Here is a 15,731-nt window from a genome sequence, read left to right as displayed (position 1 = left end):
GAAACTGCTTTTGACTTTGACCAAGTTATGAGCCTTCGAAAATTACATGCCACCCATACTGTACATTTTGCAAGGTTTTTCTTGCTAATCTTGTATAGTATGAAAACTAAGGAAAGCAAGAATATACACACAACTTGGCTACACTTTGAAATAGCACCTTCCTCAGTTTCTTCAGACCTTATTTAGTCTGGCACTCCTGGGTGTGCAACTGGAAGGAAGGGCCACTACTGTGTGTGTTAGAACTATAGGTTTTCAGGGAAAATTTTATCAACTTGGTATGTACATTTTCTACATGAACATGGTTTCAATTCCAATGGCTCCAAAACCCCTGGCCCTCAGGCTCCAGCAACCCCAACTCCTCTCACTTCCCCCAACAGATTCAAGAGATGGTTGACAATCTGCTAAGGAGAACAGTAGGGAAATGCCTGAGCAGGTGTACAGCTGTGGTAGACATCTGTCATGCAGAGCTCTGCTCTGTTATGTTTAGTGGCTCTGTATGCATATACTCCACAGCTCCTAAGTTTCATTGGTGAAATGTGCTTGGGAGCGTTCTGTTTTAGTGCAGCTAAACTGCTCCAGATCATGGAATTCTTATTTACTAATCTCTCTCTTGCAAAAGCCTTGGAAACGTCATTAAAGAAAAAAGTGACACTAAACAACATTAAGAGGGCTCAATGAAACTCACAAGTTGGCCTGGCAGAATTCAATTTTTATTTTTTTGTAATGTCAACAGATAATTTTGAAGCATTGTTTCTATTTTTACCAATTTAACTTTTCAAAGTTGAGCAAAATTTATGGGTTTTAACTTTTTTTTTTTTAATTTTTATCTATTTAAATTTTCACAGCTGTGGGAAATTAGGAGGGGTGAGACAATTATTTAATAACCACAGACAGAGGTTCAAAAAATAAAAGCTTTATGACTGTTAACACAAATCAATAGTACATGTCAAGTAAATATCCGTACATCAAAGTTCTCAAGCAGCATTTTTCTTACTTTGCCTGTCTGTAAATTACAGTGATCATCAACGGAAATATTTTTTGTTGATTTTTGTGTGTAAAGTGAAATTTACTTCTATCAACATTTACCAGCAAAAATCAAATCCTTCCAAGCCAAGTTATAAGTCAGTGCCCAGTCCAAGTTAAGGCTGCACACACTACGTTAACCATGCCTCCTTGTGGGTGGATGTGGATCTGTATTTATAATACCACATGCTATTTCTACAGTACAACATACAATAGTTATTTCCTACATCCTTAGATACATATGCGTAACATTAGCATTGTGTACTATGCTGTCTGTACGCCAGAGTCCTTGAAAGTGATTCATGTGAAAAGTATACAGTAAGCCACATTTACCTACCATATTTCAAATTATACACTACAGAAATAGTGAAAATGAACTGGTATATTCAGTTCACCTAAATTGATAGCTATGTTAGTGTCATAATCAGCTGCCTCACCTCTTGAACTGCACCGAAGAAAGGCTGTACTATATGCCAAGCTCTCTGGAGTAGCTCACGAGCATGAGTGCCAACCTCAGGATGGACTGTCAAGGAACAGGGTAAAAACCCCAAACTGGTTGTATGTTCTATAATTAGATTTCACCAACTAAGTATAAAGTGTGACCGCTCAAGTGCTGTAACAGCTTTAATATAGACCAGAATGCCCAAGGGGACTGTCTCCATCTTGCCACCCAGGCAACCCTGCCTTTGCGATAGATGACCCCTTACGCCAAAAGTCTCAACAATATTCAGGTGACTACTCCGAGTCTCACAGGACTGGTCACTTATCCCAGGTAAACTGTACCTTAGAGATCATAGAAGCATAGAATATTAGGGTTGAAAGGGACTTCAGAAGGTCATCTAGTCCAACCCCCTGCTCAAGGCAGGACCAATTCCCAGACAGATTTTTACCCCAGTTCTCTAAATGGCCCCCTCAAGGATTGAACTCACAACTCTGGGTTTAGCAGGCCAATGCTCAAACCACTGAGCTATCCCTCCTCCCAAGGACAACACTTGCAGTCAATCCGGTAATAAACTAAAGATTTATTAACTATGAAAAAGAGTTATTTACAAGGTTAAAGCAGGAAAATATACACACAGACACAAGAGTTACAGTCTTAGGTTTCAAAAGGAAATAGACGCTGCTGTAATATGCAAGCTCTGGGTATCCTTTAGGGCTATCTCAAGCTAAGCAGCTTGGGGATCCCTTGCTTATGCTTAGAAATATTGCTCTCACTGAATTTCAAGCAGCATAGTAAGAACCATTTTTCTTGACAGGGATCATTATCCCCTTCGCCCAGAGCTCAAGCTGATCGGACAAGGGTTTGTGCATGACTCCACTTCATGGGTGTGGTGGGAGCAAACAACAAAGTCTTTTGTCCACGGATGTTCCACAATGCCTTGTCTAATGTTAATAGGCCTTCTCCTACCCAACAAAAGATGACCCATCTTGTGGTAAACTAGTATTTCACACTTGATAATGTTTTTCTCCAGACAGTGAGGGTTTACAGTTTTAGAGTAAATACTTTTATAGTTACAAAGCAAAAACTTAAATATTACCTTATGACGCATAAATCTGTATCTTAAGTGAGATTAATACATGCAGCATCTTAGATACATTTCATAAAGTTTGAACACTAAACAGTGTCTTATTTTAACAATGCTAACACACAGATGAGTCAGACTGGTTTCCAGCTCTGCATTCATTTGTCAGTGTTCAGTGAGGCCTAGGGGCCTTGGAATAAGCGGGCACCTGGTGTGCCAGCACCACACGTATATTTAGTACATGGTTAGTGAGAAAATAATTAAATACATACAGTAGACAACAAACAATGTATCATATAAAAAGTTTAACTCAGAGATATTAGATCATTACAAAAATGAAATCAATGTAAATTTAACAGAATGAAAGAACATCACAAGATGCTGCACATGCATATGTAAAGTTGTTTACAACTTTTAAATATTATATCACATAGTTGAAAAATAACATGAACTCGTGTAATTAAATAAGGTCTCACATAGCACAAGGAGGTAGAAATAAAAATGTTCTATCATTTTCTGACTTTTGAGGCCTTAACCATGCACCCTTAAAATACTCTTATGTAGTTTTAGCCAATGGAATTAATAGTGCTGATAGTTAAGGCCTAACATTTTCCATTAAAAGACCCTTGTTTTCAATTGCTCATAACTGTGACAAACTTTAATTGTTAGGGCTGAAATTTTCTAGGTTTAGTTCAGGGGTAGGCAACCTATGGCATGCGTGCCACCTGATTTTCAGTGGCACTCTCGCTGCCTGGGTCCTGGCCACCAGTCCGAGGGGCTCTGCATTTTAATTTAATTTTAAACGAAGCTTCCTAAACATTTTTAAAACCTTATTTGCTTTACATACAATAGTTTAGTTATATATTATAGACTTATAGAAAGAGCCCTTCTAAAAACATTAAAATGTATAACTGGCACATGAAACCTTAAATTAGAGTGAATAAATGAAGACTTGGCACACCACTTCTGAAAGGCTGCCGATCCCTTAGTCTCTGGCCATGGCTACACTAGAGAGTTGCAGCGCTGGTGAGGGGGTTACAGCGCTGCAACTTAGGATGTGGCCACACTTGCAAAGCACGGCCAGCGCTGCAACTCCCTGGTTGCAGCGCTGGCTGTACACCCAGTCGAGCCTCGGGTGTAGGGATTCCAGCGCTGGTGATCCAGCCCTGGTCAGCAAGTGTGGACGCCCACCAGCACTTTTATTGACCTCCGGGGTATAAGGAGGTATCCCAGCATACCTTAGAAGCCTCTCTGGTAATCATGCACACTCCACTGCCCTGGGCTCAGCTGACTCCACCTTTAAATGCCCCGGGAATTTTAAAAATCCCCTTCCTGTTTGCTCAGCCAGGTTTGGAGTGCAATCATTCAATCAATCAGCGACCATGCCTCCACGCCCCAAACGAACCCCAGCATGGAACAATTCCGAGCTGCAGGACCTCATCAGTGTCTGGGGTGAGGAAGCTGTGCAAGCACAGCTGCGCTCCAGAAGGAGAAATTATGATACCTATGGGCAGATATCACAGTCCTTGCTGAGAAGGGGCCATGAACGGGACGCGTTGCAGTGCAGGGTCAAAATAAAAGAGCTGAGGAGTGCTTACTGCAAAGCCCGTGAGGGAAATCGCCGCTCAGGAGCTGCCCCCACAACCTGCCGTTTTTACAAGGAGCTGGATGCCATACTTGGGTGTGACCCCACTGCTAATCCTAGGAGCACGATGGAGAGTTCAGAGTAGGGAGAAGTGGGGGAGGGTGTAGAGGAAGCCGACAGTGAGGCTACTGGCATGCAGGGAGACACCTCGGAGTCCCAGGAGGCATGCAGCCAGGAGCTCTTCTCAAGCCAGGAGGAGGCTAGCCAGTTGCAGCAGCTGGAAGTTGCTGGTGAGGAAGAAGCTGAGGAGTGTGCTTGGGGTAAGCAGATTTTTATGTTTTGGGAGAGGAGGGTTTGGGTTATGGCTGCCTGCATGCATGCCTAAACGTGGAATAGCCCATTGATTTGCTCTATCACGTCTCTGTAATCTGCCTCGGTAATCTCTTGAAAAGTTGCAGCCAGAGCGTGGGCAATGTGTTTTCGCAAGTTTATAGGGAGAGCCACCGTGGTCCTTGTCCCGGTCAGGCTAACTCGTCCGATCCACTGTGCAGCGAGGGGTGGGGGGACCATGGCTGCACACAGGCAAGCTGCATAGGGGCCAGGGCGGAATCCACATTGCTGTAGAAGACCCTCCCTCTCTTCCCAGGTAACACGCAGCAGTGATATATCTGGCAGTAGGAAACCCTGTTGAGAATTTAGGGATACTTGAGTGCAGGGCGCCAGGTTTGCGGTCCCCCCCCCAGCCCCACGGTGCGTTCCGGTCTCCCCACCCCCTTCCAGCATGTAGCCAGCCCCGCAGTGCCCTCCGGTCTCTCCCCCCCTTCCCAGCAGGCACCCAGCCCCGCGGTGCCCTCCGGTCTCTCCCCCCCCTTCCCAGCAGGCAGCCAGCCCCGCGGTGCCCTCTGGTCTCTCCCCCCCCTTCCCAGCAGGCAGCCAGCCCCACGGTGCGCTCCGGTCTCCCCGCCCCTTCCCAGCAGGCAGCCAGCCCAGCTGTGCGTTTCCCCCCCTCTCACCAGCAGGCCGGCAGTTACACGGACTGCCCCCCCTGCCAGCAGCTTGCCACCTTCCTGTTCACTACTGTCCCCTGTGCAGGACACCAGCTACCTCCTGTACCCGGTGCAGATAAACCCCAGTGACCCATCGGTCAATTCCCCCTCCCAGGTGCAGTCGGGGCACAAACACTCACCCCATTGCTCGCCATGCCTTCGCTTCCCTGGCCTCTCTGTGTTATGTTAGGTATGTGGGAAGGATGCTACAAAAAGTCTAAAAACTCATTCACTGTGTGATAATAAACAATGTAGCCTCTGTGTATTACATGTTTCTATCTATGTTTTTTTTAGTGACCTTGACTAATACAGCCAGATCACCGGCCTCACGTCACGTGCAGAACTTGAGAAAAAATCCGCGAAAATCAAAAGAAGAATTGATCAAAGCAGTTATGATTCACTACAACAGAGAAAGTAGGAAGACGCAGGAATGAAGAGAGAAAATGTATGAGTGGAGGCAAACAGAAAGCAGGAGAAAGGAATTGTCTACCAAAAAAACCTCAAAGCAGATGATAAGCCTCCTGGCTCGCCAAACTGAGTCTTTCGAGCCTCTCGTAGCCATGCAGGCAGATCTGTACCGTGGTAACCCACACCCCTCCCAAAGCTCTCTTTCTTGTTCCCCAGTATTTGCACAAAACACCTTTCTCCAGCAGCCAGTTTCTTATTACCCCCAGCTGCCCCCAACACCTGTACGATCACCTACCAGCCCTGATAACTACAATTCTTATACCCTGTGCACTCCACCCCCATTACCCTGCAGCATAGTAATCCTGAAGTGCAGCAGACACTGAACAGTAATCCAAACAGGACATATTCAAACCTCTGAATGTACAGTCCACCACCCTAACCCCCCTGGCCTTTTATGTACTGTACTTTGAATAAAGGATTTTATGGCTTTTACAATACGTTTTATTATTGCAGGAAGTGGTAAATATTGTACCCCAAGGTAGAAAGGAGTACAGCAAAGGCACCAAACATTACTGCTGGCTCTCAGCATCAAATTGCTCCCTTAAGGCATCCCTAATCCTTGAAGCCCTTTCCTGGGCCTCTCTAGTAGCCCTGCTCTCTGGCTGTGCAAATTCATCCTCTAGGCGTCGAACCTTGGAGGTCCATTCCTCACTGAATCTTTCACCCTTCCCTTCACAAATATTATGGAGGGTACAGCACGCGGATATAATAGCGGAGATGCTGCTTTCCCCCAAATCTAGCTTCCCATAAAGACACCTCCAGCGCCTTTTCAAATGGCCAAAAGCACACTCCACAGTCATTCTGCACCGGCTCAGCCTGTAGTTGAATCGGTCCTTACTCCTGTCAAGCTTCCCTGTATACAGTTTCATGAGCCATGGCATTAAGGGGTAAGCGGGATCTCCAAGGATCACAGTGGGCATTTCGACGTCACCTACTGTGATCTTGCGGTCTGGGAAAAAAGTCCCGGCCCTCAGCCTCCTGAACAGGGCACTGTTCCGAAAGATGCGTGCATCATGCACCTTTCCAGGCCATCCTGAGTAAATGTCAGTGAAACGCCCACGATGATTCACAAGCGCTTGCAGAACCACAGATAAATACCCCTTGCGATTAACGTACTCTAATGCCAGGTGGGACAGAATAGGAATATGCGTCCCATCTATTGCCCCTCCACAGTTAGGGAAACCCATTTGTGCAAAGCCATCCACAATGTCCTGCACGTTCCCCAGAGTCACAGTTCTTCTTAGCAGGGTGCGATTAATGGCTGTGCAAACTTGCATCAGCACCATTCCAACGGTGGACTTTCCCACTCCAAATTGGTTGGCCACCGATCAGTAGCTGTCTGGAGTTGCCAGCTTCCAGATTGCAATAGCCACCCGCTTCTCCACTGGCAGGGCAGCTCTCAATCTCATGTCCCTGCGCCGCAGGGTGGGGGCGAGCTCAGCACACAGTCCCATGAAAGTGGCTTTTCTCATCCTAAAGTTCTGCAGCCACTGCTCATCACCCCATGCTTGCAGGACAATGTGATCCCACCACTGAGTGCTGGTTTCCCGAGCCCAAAGGCGCCGTTCCAAGGTGCTAAGCACGTCTGTTACTGCCACAAGCAATTGAGTGTCTTGAGCGTCAGGCGTTTCAATATCATCATCTGACTCCTCACTGTCACTTTGCAGCTGAAGGAATAGCTCCACTGCCATGCGTGATGTGCTGGCAACATTCATCAGCAAGGTCCTCAGCAGCTCAGGCTCCATTTGTAACAGAAATCTCAGAAATCGCGCTGCAGACTCACAATGCTGCCAAACTGCTCGGAATGTGCAGCAAAGCACCACGGGGCGTTGGAACAGGAAGCGGAAAGACCCGCACACTTCCTTCCCCTTCCCACAAGCCACAGCGCCAAAATGGGACGAGGTGCTCTGTGGGATAGCTGCCCACAATGCACCGCTCCCAACAGCGCTGCAAGTGCTGCAGATGTGGCCACACTGCAGCGCTGGTAGCTGTCAGTGTGGCCACACTGCAGTGCTGGCCCTACACAGCTGTATGAACACAGCTGTAACTACCAGCGCTGCAAAACTGTAAGTGTAGACATGGCCTCTGACTCAGATTAGATTGGTTAGGAAAGTTTGAGGAAAAAATGGTGCAGCTGTTTTCAAGAATGTTAAAAGAAACTGACTGCTTTCCCCCTCACTGCCTCCAAACTCCAGAACCTTCCCAATTTTACAATGAATTTGCAGTGAGCAAGTGGATAGTCCCTATGACTTCAGCAACATGAAGAGTATTTTGGCTCTGATCCAAAACAACAATTTTTAAGCACAAGAGTGGAACCACTGAATGGACTATTCACGTGCTTAAAGTTAAGCATCTGCTACGTGCTTTGTTGGATCAGTGCAAGAGCACTCTGCACCTTGCAGGATTAAGCCCAAACTCACTATTTGCATATGTACAGCAGAACTTGCTCAGCACTGCTCCCTTCATATTTTGAACATTCCAACTGAACTGGCCTGGCAGTCCCTCTTACATTTACATATCAACGGGTAAACTGTACCTGCTCATCCAACAAAAACAGCCTTTGGCCTATTGGAGAGTGCACTGGGCTGGGAGTCAATGAGACCAAAATGGCCCGAGAGGTTCCACCAGATGATTTTTGTCAGAGGTTTGGAATAAAATGCAGGTCAGTAATAAAGTTGCTCTAAATCTCATCCACACGGTCACAATACTTCTCAGAATAAATATGCCAAATTTATGTGCTTAGTTATGGAAAGACAGTCACATAAAAAAAGAATCTGAAACATCAGAAAATGGCAGACAAACAGGGACAAGTTTTTAAAGTGCTTGTACACAAATGCTAGAAGTCTAAATAATAAGATGGGTGAACTAGAGTGCCTTGTGATAAAGGAGGATATTGATATAAAAGGCATCACAGAAACCTGGTGGACTGAGAGCAATCAATGGGGTACAAAATACATCGGAAGGACAGAACAGGTCATGCGGGAGGGAGGGGGTGGAGTGGCACTATATGGGAAAGAAAATATAGATCAAATGAAGTAAAAATCTTAAGCGAATCCACATGTTCCATAGAGCCTCTACGGATAGAAATTTCATGCTCTAATAAAAAGACAACATTAGGGATCTATTATCGACCATCTGACCAGGACAGTATTAGTGATGATGAAATGCTAAGAGAAATTAGAGAGAGATCAAAATTAAGAACTCAATAATAGTGGGGGATTTCAATTATCCCCATATTGACTGGAAACTTTTCACTTCAGGATGAAATGCAGAGATAAAATTTCTCAATACTTTAAATGACTGCTTCATGGGGCAGCTGGTACGGGAACCCACAAGGGGAGAGACAACTCTACATTTAATCCTGAGTGGAGCGCAGGAGCTGGTCCAAGAGGTAACTATAGCAGGACCGCTTGGAAATAGTGACCATAATAAAATAGCATTCAACATCCCTGTGGTGGGAAGAACATCTCAACAGCCCAACACTGTGGCATTTAATTTTAAAAGGGGGGAACTATGCAAAAATGAGGGGGTTAGTTAAACAGAAGTTAAAAGGTACAGTGACTAAAGTGAAATCCTTGCAAGCTGCATGGGTGCTTTTTAAGGACACCATAATAGAGGCCCAACTTCAATGTATACCCCAAATTAAGAAACACAGTAAAAGAACTAAAAAAGAGCCACCGTGGCTTAACAATCATGTAAAAGAAGCAGTGAGAGATAAAGACTTCCTTTAGAAAGTGGAAGTCAAATCCTAGTGAGGCAAATAGAAAGGAGCATAAACACTGCCAAATTAAGTGTAAGCGTATAATAAGAAAAGTCAAAGAGGAGTTTGAAAAACAGTTAGCCAAAAGTTCCAAAGGTAATAACAAAATGCTTTTTAAGCACATCAGAAGCAGGAAGCCTTCTAAACAACCAGTGGGGTCCCTTGATGATCGAGATACAAAAAGAGCGCTTAAAGATGATAAAGTCATTGCGGAGAAACTAAATGGATTCTTTGCTTCAGTCTTCATGGCTGAGGATGTTAGGAAGATTCCCAAATCTGAGCTGGCTTTTGCAGGTGACAAATCTGAGGAACTGTCACAGATTGAAGTGTCACTAGAGGAAGTTTTGGAATTAATTAATAAACTTAACATTAACAAGTCACCGGGACCAGATGGCATTCACCCAAGAGTTCTGAAAGAATTCAAATGTGAAGTTGCAGAACTATTAACTAAGATTTGTAATCTGTCCTTTAAATCGGCTTCGGTACCCAGTGACTGGAAGTTAGCTAATGTAACGCCAATATTTAAAAAGGGCTCTAGAAGTGATCCCGGCAATTACAGACTGGCAATTACAGATCCCGGAAATTACAGACCGTAGTAAATCTAGCAGCAAATTAGTCGAAACAATAGTTAAGAATAAAATTGTCAGACACATAGAAAAACAAACTGTTGAGCAATAGTCAACATGGTTTCTATAAAGGGAAATCGTGTCTTACTAATCTATTAGAGTTCTTTGAAGGGGTCAACAAACATGTGGACAAGGGGGATCCAGTGGACACAGTACACTTAGATTTCCAGAAAGCCTTTGGCAAGGTCCCTCACCAAAGGCTGTTAAGTAAATTAAGCTGTCATGGGATAAAAGGGAAGGTCCTTTCATGGACTGAACTGGTTAAAAGACAGGGAACAAAGGGTAGGAATTAATGGTAAATTCTCAGAATGGAGAGGAGTAACTAGTTGTGTTCCCCAAGGGTCAGTCCTAGGACCAATCCTACTCAATTTATTCATAAATGATCTGGAGAAAGGGGTAAACAGTGAGATGGCAAAGTTCGCAGATGATACTAAACTGCTCAAGATAGTTAAGACCAAAGCAGACTGTGAAGAACTTCAAAAAGATTTCACAAAACTAAGTGATTGGGAAACAAAATGGCAAATGAAATTTAATGTGGATAAATGTAAAGTAATGCACATTGGAAAAAATAACCCCAACTATACATACAATTTGATGGGGGCTAATTTAGCTACGAGTCAGGAAAAAGATCTTGGAGTCATCGTGGACAGTTCTCTGAAGATGTCCACACAGTGTGCAGAGGTGGTCAAAAAAGCAAACAGGATGTTAGGAATCACTAAAAAGGGGATAGAGAATAACACTGAGAATATATTATTGCCCTTATATAAATCCATGGTACACCCACACCTTGAATACAGATACAGTGTAAAGATGCGGTCTCCTCACCACAAAAAAAAGATATACTGGCACTAGAAAAGGTTCAGAAAAGGGCAACTAAAATGATTAGGGGTTTGGAGAGGGTCCCATATGAAGAAAGATTAAAGAGGCTAGGACTCTTCAGCTTGGAAAAGAGGAGACTAAGGAGGGATCTGATAGAGGTATACAAAATCATGAGTGATGTTGAGAAAGTGGATAAGGAAAAGATATTTACTTATTCCCATAATACAAGAACTAGGGGTCACCAAATGAAATTAATAGGCAGCAGGTTTAAAACAAATAAAAGAAAGTTCTTCCTCATGCAGCGCACAGTCAACTTGTGGAACTCCTTCCCTGAGGAGGTTGTGAAGGCTAGAACTATAAGAGCGTTTAAAAGAGAACTGGATAAAATCATGGTGGATAAGTCCACAAATGGCTATTAGCCAGGATGGGTAAGGAATGGTGTCCCTAGCTTCTGTTTGTCAGAGGATGGAGATGGATGGCAGGAAAGAGAGCACTTGATCATTGCCTGTTAGGTTCACTCCCTCTGGGGCACCTGACATTGGCCACTGTTGGTAGACAGATACTGGGCTAAATGGACCTTTGGTCTGACCCGGTACGGCCATTCTTATGTTCTTATGAGATGGTATTCGGTCTCTGACAGTGCCTGGTACCAGATGCTTCAGAGGAAGGAGGAAAAAAACCCTTAAATGATGCAGTAACTTCCACAACGATTCCTCAAATCTTCAGTCAGAAGTTGGCTTATGCTGTAACTTTGTTTTTGTTCATTTGTTTTATTATTACTATCGTAACTTTGAGCACTTTCATTATCTATATAAATGTCTAGTCCATTTTTTAACCTCAATGTATGTCAGTCACTTTCACAGGCTAATTGTGTGTTCTGTTAAAACTGGTAAAAATACTTTTTAAGCCTGTCACTTTTCAGTTGCATTACATATCCCTTTATAGAGTTATACTTACATAGATCCTAACACCAAAGGGCCAATCATAATAATCTAACTGATCTCCAGCATAATACAACTCATAGAATTTCGCCTAATTCCAGCATCAAGCCCAACAAGAATTTGGGCCTGAACTCCAATATATCTTTTAGAAACCAATCTTGATTTAAAGACTTCAAGTGAAAAAGAATTTATTGAGAATTTAAGTTCTTCAAATGAGTTATTACACACCACATTGTCCACACTAGACTTTTTACTGAGTTAATGGTTTGCCAATTGTTCTAAAAGACAGCGTTGACACTCCTCAGACATTAGTTCTTTACCCAAGAAATTGGACTGCATGTAGCTTATTATAACTATTTCCATTGGGGGTGTGTGTGTGATTTTTTTTTTTTAATGGAAATACTTGTATATCATTTACTGTGGACACAGTTTTATCAGGATAAAGGTGCCTCATGCTTGTATAAATTAATCTCCTTCCCATATGGAAATAAGCACTTTTATATTTGTATAACTACATGTACACTAGGGGGATCATATCAATTTCAATATATTGGTACAGTTGAAGTGGTACAATTTATGTGGAGACAAGGCTTAGGGCAAAGAACAAATGTTTATATCCTAGAACAAATATTTGGGGAATGTTCACACTAGCCTTTAAAGATGTATTATCTACAGTTAGTTAACTAGCAATCAATCAATTTGAGTTAAAGTCTAGTGCAGACAAACCCACTGTTAAAAAGATGAGTCTTATTTCCAGTCTGAATTTGTCCAACTCCAAATTCCAGCCATTGGATCTTGTTTTGCCAGTTCTCATTCAGCCAGCAATCTTCCTCTTCTGGAATGCCAGCCCCAGGGCTACCTCCCTTGTTCCAGGAACCCATCACTGGAGTTAGCGCCACTCCTCTGTAGTTCCACTCCCCAGGCACAGCCTGCCCAATCACTCCTCTTTTTCCTTCCCCAAACCTCCATGGCAAAGCAGATTTGACTGCATCATCTATAGCAGCCACCAACTATAATCCCTAAATATCTAGCATTCTATATTCTCTCGTTCTGCCGTGTCTTTCAGATAATGCAACAACACCTTCCTAATACTACATTTTCCCCCAATATTTTTAATAAGTAACAACGTAACATTTATTACCTTAAGCCACTTAAATTCCTCAAACAGCTTTTCCCTTTCTTCCTCAAAGCCCTTACATACCCATAACAGTTAATCAATTGTTTCTTCTACCAGACAGCACGCACATAGTCCGTCTTTGTGTTTACTGATTTGATTTTCATTAAAATCACAATGGCCAGTGAGCATTCTAAACAAAATCACTTAATTTTTCCTATCCGGGCCTCAGAGCATGACATTATCCTCAACTCTAGAGCACAATTCAAAAATCAGTCCTCCTCATTTTTCGTTGATCTAAATTTTTTGCCATTCCTCTTAAATCTTTTGTATTAGGCTTTTGAATTCCTGTTTATTCAAGGGCATTTCTATTTCAATCTCTCTATTTCTTAGAGCGCTTTTAGCTGCTTTGTTAGCTATTTTGTTCTATTATCCTTATATGTGCTGAGATCCAAGCTAATGCTACATGTATCCCCATCTGTAGTAACTTATTAGAAATATAATTTCATTGATTAAATCACTTCTACTAACAGATGCACCCTTTTTATTGCCATATGATCTGCCTGAATCTGAAAAAATGACCCTTGCTGCAGTTTAACACTAGCATTACTGCTACTAGTTTGGCTGTCATGACAGCTAAAAAATTGGATATTCTTTTACATGCATTAATTCCAAATTTTAGTATACAATATGCTGCCCCTACTCTTCCTATTTTTTTTCTTTTTTGGATTTATCTGTATATATTTTCAAAAATAACTCCATTTTTCCTCTATATACTGGCAGCACACTTCATTTTTTTATACCTGTAGTTTAAAAATAACTTTACAAAATAACTAAATCCACATTTGGACCTGTGCTTTTCATCCATAACTAATTTTCCCATGACTAAAAGTTTTGACTTCATTTAGCTTGTCCTTGTCTTTCAGCTCATGCATTCACATTTTAATTCAAATGGCATGTGGAGTTCCAACACTGTGTGCTTATTGAATTTCCAACAATCCCCATAAATTTGGATGGCACTTTCAACACTGCAATTCCCTTTAACTATGGCCCAGAAAGTGAGGTCCAGCAGTTTCACTCGTAGGGTTACTGGTATTTCACTAGCAACTCTGTGTAGCTTGTCTACGAGTGTAGTAAAAAACGCACCTCACATCTTTTCGTGCCCGTGTATGTACTAAATCTAATTTTGTAAGTTTGATTTTGATGCTGACCCAAAAGCTTGCCAGCCACAGGAGATAACTGGTCTGATTAAGGCTCTCTCTGTATACAACCAGCGGTGTTTTCCCTATTAGCCCCCCCAATTAGTCCCAGCAATACTTTTAAAGCAGGTTGATCCTTCCTTTGCATTTATGTTTAACAGTCTGTATGACAGGGTGGATAAAAACCAATGATTTAACAAAAATAGGATCTTTTTGATAAAATGCTTTTTGTGTGGAAAAAAAGCAATCTAAATATAGTGTTAATTAAGATACATTATAGATCAATGATATCTCATCATGAAATAGGGATTATAAATTCTAATTCTATAGTATGAGAATACATTCATGTAATGTTTAAGAAAAGTTTTGTAAAGGAGTTCCAATAGTTCATGGATTAGAGACCCACTCTTACCGGGTTCCAGGGGCTTCTGTATAGGTTATTTAGGTCAATCTCTTTATCTACCTAATGGGGCTCAGTCTAGAAGATACCATCAGAGATGCTCAGTTTTGCAGTTCTCAAACTGTGGATTGGTGTCTCCAGCGATAACATGCTTGTTAACAGCAAAAATGCTTTGAAATAAATAAATAAATAATATAGAGAGGTGAGAAATAACAAACCTTAACCCTATTGTCCCTCTGCACATGTGCACACAGAGTCAATCTCTTACCTCTCTGTAAAACAGCAAAGTTTCAAAAAGTTCAATGAATAGAAGATTGTTGGGGCGGAATAGATCTGGACAACGAGAAGAAGTCTGGAGATAAAATGTGAGAAGGGAGGGACAGGCAGTAGAAACAGAAGTGAAACTGTCTGAACAGCACATTCCAGAAGTCTTGAGGTCTTTCTGAGCATAGTCTTCATTGATTTGAGATTTACCATAAGATTCTCTCACTAGAAGGGAAAACATATAATGGCAGCAGGCTATAAAAGAAACCCAGTTTGGGAATAAGAACCATTCAAGAAATATATATTTGCTGATGTTTTAAAGAAAAAGTCACACCAGTGAACTGGTGGAAGTCACTTAAGCAACTTGGATTCAGAGACTGTTGAAGTGAAAAATCTCACTTTTAACAGTAGTAGCTTCTCCTGCTGGTGTAGAAAGAATATTTTCTTCCTGTGGAAGAATTCATTCCAAAATGAGAACTCGTTTGGGACCTGAAAAAGCAGGAAAACTTGTTTTTCTTTTCCAGATTATGAACAAACAGGAAAATGAAGGTGAAGACGACTGAGTTAGCTGCACATAAGTTTCTCATGTTCACCTGGCTGACATAGTTAATTTAATTTTTGTTTTTTAAAATAAAATATTTAACTATTTTAGTTAAAAACAAACAAAAAACAAATTGATTTTAAAAGACTTGAATGTTTAACTAAATTCAAAAATTCATATGCTTGTTTTGTTAAAATATACATAATGTTGTTTTAGTTAAATGCAACAATTTAAATGTCTGTCTGGTAATGTTCTCCTCCTAATACAGCATGGCAAGAAAATCCTCCAAATACACCTCTACCTCAGTATAGCACGAATTTGAATATAACGCGGTAAAGCAGCGCTCCAGAGGGGCAGGGCTGCAAACTCCGGCGGATCAAAGCAAGTCCAATATAACGCGGTTTCACCTATAACACGGTAAG

The 15,731-nt window shown here is 42.1% G+C and overlaps 1 protein-coding gene across 2 annotated transcripts in view; it reads right to left on the bottom strand.

Moving 5' to 3' along the window:
* Positions 1-15,731, bottom strand: part of ZNF592 (zinc finger protein 592) — a 94,450-nt gene that overhangs the window by 35,408 nt on the left and 43,311 nt on the right. The gene's annotated exons all lie outside the window — the stretch shown is intronic.

The sequence above is a fragment of the Gopherus evgoodei genome, chromosome 10, assembly GCF_007399415.2.
Source record: "Gopherus evgoodei ecotype Sinaloan lineage chromosome 10, rGopEvg1_v1.p, whole genome shotgun sequence".
NCBI lineage: Eukaryota > Metazoa > Chordata > Testudines > Testudinidae > Gopherus > Gopherus evgoodei.
This window is presented reverse-complemented; position numbering and strand designations above follow the sequence as displayed.